The sequence below is a fragment of the Euprymna scolopes genome, chromosome 25 (genome assembly GCF_053919585.1).
Source record: "Euprymna scolopes isolate OS-2025 chromosome 25, ASM5391958v1, whole genome shotgun sequence".
NCBI lineage: Eukaryota > Metazoa > Mollusca > Cephalopoda > Sepiida > Sepiolidae > Euprymna > Euprymna scolopes.
Window position 1 is genome coordinate 33,941,667 of NC_136506.1, and position 3,079 is coordinate 33,944,745.

At 34.9% G+C, this 3,079-nt stretch overlaps 1 protein-coding gene across 4 annotated transcripts in view; it reads right to left on the reverse strand.

Annotated features, from left to right (window-relative positions):
• LOC145247322 (uncharacterized) overlaps nucleotides 1–930 on the reverse strand; it is a 213,978-nt gene extending 213,048 nt beyond the window's left edge. For 3 of the 4 annotated variants that reach the window (XM_080108968.1, XM_080108969.1, XM_080108967.1), the window contains exon 1: nucleotides 1–930. This exon is cut by the window's left edge. The gene's annotated coding sequence lies outside the window, so the exon portion shown is untranslated. The other variant, XM_080108966.1, reaches the window with a different exon arrangement.
• Between the last annotated feature and the right edge of the window lie 2,149 nt (nucleotides 931–3,079).

Below are 3,079 nucleotides of genomic sequence, written 5' to 3' on the forward strand. Positions count from 1 at the left end.
TTTAGATTATTATTTTTTTTTTTGTTTACTTTCCTTTTTGAAGTCACATAAAAAATTTTCATCTGAACCATCTGAAGCGTTACTACTCCTTTTTTTCTCTCTAATTTTAACATTTTCTTTTATCCATTTCTATTTCTTCTTTTCTATGATGCCTTTTTTTTCATTTGTTTACACATACGCTATTTATTCTATTTTCTTTTTCATTTTCTTTTCGTATTAAATTAGAGCCGCCTTTGACAAACGCCGTTTCATGTTAATTATATTTTTATTATTATTATTATTTTTTTTTGCGGATCACGTCAACCGTTATCCTACTTTCTGCGTTGAATATTGAAGCGACTGTTAGAAATGCGCTGTCGTTGTTGTTGTCGTTGTTGTTGTTGTTGTTGTTGCGATGCAGGGCGAGGGCTAGGCGGACAGTGAAAAAGAAAACAGTAAGTAGTGAAAGAAAGCGAAGCAGAAGACTTCAACGGCGCACGTAGCACGAAACAGCGTCAGTCCTTGCCTTTGAATTAGTAGTAAAGTAAAAATCCTATCATTGAACAGACAAGAAGAAAAAGAAAAAGGGAAAATGCACATTTGAACTCTCTCGCTTTCTCTTCCCCTTCCTTTCCCCTTTCTCTTACTATTTTTATCTCACTCACTTTCTCTCTCTCTCTCTCTCTCTCTCTGGAATGATTAAATGATGACAGAATCGTGCGCTTTTTCGCATATCCTACTTAGAGAGATAACTTTTATATCCACGCACACAGTCTAATCTTACGTTTCCTAGTATATCCCGCGTAGGGCGACATTCGGGTTAGATATACAAAGAAATGTGGTGGACATTTTTTTCTCATATCTGACATACAAAGTGAATTCATATATTATTGTAAGGAACCTAGTTTTTTGCTTTCCTGTATTCGCGTAGAGAAAGAAACTCACAAACACTAGTTTTTTCAGATTCTTATAAATCGCACAGGGTCAGGAAATTTGTATATGCATGCACAAATTTTTGTTGACTGATTTCTTGTAAATTCTCGTAAATTCTCGTAAATATGAGAGAGCGAGCTAGAGAAAGAATATACCAGGGAGGAAAGTTTTACATGGATTCAAAGAGTTACAAGTCATGTCACTCATTTGTCAAATTCTGATCAATAGTCGCGTAGATTTCGAACTTACAAAATTGCCAACAAGGGTATTATATCTATAGATATATCTAAACTGGTATCTAAATTGAAGATTGAAATGCTCGTATCTTTGGTTCTCCAGGATGAAGTTATATGAAAATTTGAAGGATTTTTGAAGATTATAATATTATTCTATCGTTAAAATTTTTATGACAATTGGTAGAAAACAAAATATATTTTCACACTAATAAAATATAGCCAAATTTGCCTACATTTTTATAGTGTCCTGCAGGTCAGCTTCAGTTTTGTTGCTTTTGTTGTCTCCTATGTGGCCTTGCCAGGTTACTAATATATCTATCTAATTATAAAACTCAAATGACCTTGTAACGGGTGTTGTAACCCAACGTCCGGTTTACGACTTTCGGTTGCGGATGCATACATAAACAAATAATCAACGCGACAATAAAACGTACTGTTTTACTGTGTACATTTTCAGCGTCCTAATTGTTTTTTTTGCGTTTAAATTATCATAATAAACAATTGTTAATACTTTCTGCTTTCTGCATTTTTGACAACCGTGAGAGCATTTTATAACGGCGATTTGCCCACCGACTTCCTTTTTATTTTAATTTATTCTCCATTTTTAATACATCTTTCTTTAAAAACATCCATACATTTTCTTCTACAGTACCAACATAAATAAATAACCCGAAAATATGTTTTTTTTAATTTGCGTTACAAATAAATAATCAACGCGACAATAAAACGTATTGTTTTACTGTGTACGTTTTCAGTGTCCCAATTATTTTTTCGCGTTTAAATTAAAAGATATATCAAAATTTCAATTTAACTTTAAGTATTATGGTATCTGTTCAGTGCACATTTACCTATAAGTATGGCAAACCACTTATAATTCAATGCTGTAAGTTCGTTCCTTTTTCAAAAATAAACAATTATAAACAAAACGACTCATAGAAATCTATCTATATTCTTTTTTTCATTTTAATATATTTTCATGAAATGTTTCTCTTATGTCACAAAAAAGTATTTTCTTTTACGTCACAAGTGACACGCTCATACATTAATTCCATAGCTAATATAACATACTAACCCAACGGGTCACGGGTAGTCTAATATATATATATATATATATATATATATATATATATATATATATATATATATATATATGTGTGTGTGTGTGTGTGTGTGTGTGTGTGTGTGTGTGAAGGAGAGAGAGAGAGAGAGATTATTCAACCCCGCGGGGCGGACTGTGCTATAATTACGTGTCGCAAGTCGGACAAAAGTCATTATTAAAAACATAAGGAAAAGTACATAGGCAGACCCCTTTCAATCTAAATACTTAAACCCATAATCCAAATAAACATGATGGTGGGATCCTTCTACCGCTCCAGAAGATATCTCACTACTGATGCAATTCTCTATCTATATAAAAGCCAAGTACGGCCAAGGATGGAATACTGTTGCCATATCTGGGCAGGAGCTGCCAAAAACAGCCTATCATGCCTTGACAGAGTACAAAATAGACTTCGTGGTTTAGTGGGGGATGCCCTTTTCTCTACCCTGCAACCCCTCTCCCACAGAAGAGACGTTGCGAGCCTATCCTTGTTTTATCGTTATTTTCATGGCAGGTGCTCGTCTGAACTCCAATCCCTGGTGCCCCCTCGCCAATCTTTCACGAAAAACACCCGTCTAGCTGAATCCACTGTGAAAAATTTCCCCCACTCTATATCTGTGCCTAAATCAAAACGCGGATTTCATGAGCAAAGCTTCTTTCTTAGAACTGCACGCCTGTGGAACTCTGTTCCGTCTGCCTGCTTCCCTCCGGACTACAACTTGGATGCCTTCAAGTCTAATGTTAACAAATTCCTAATGAGCCGCCCCCCTAATTAAACACTTCATAAAATCTCCTCACTAACGTGATGTACTTACAATAACCCTTATCCCTG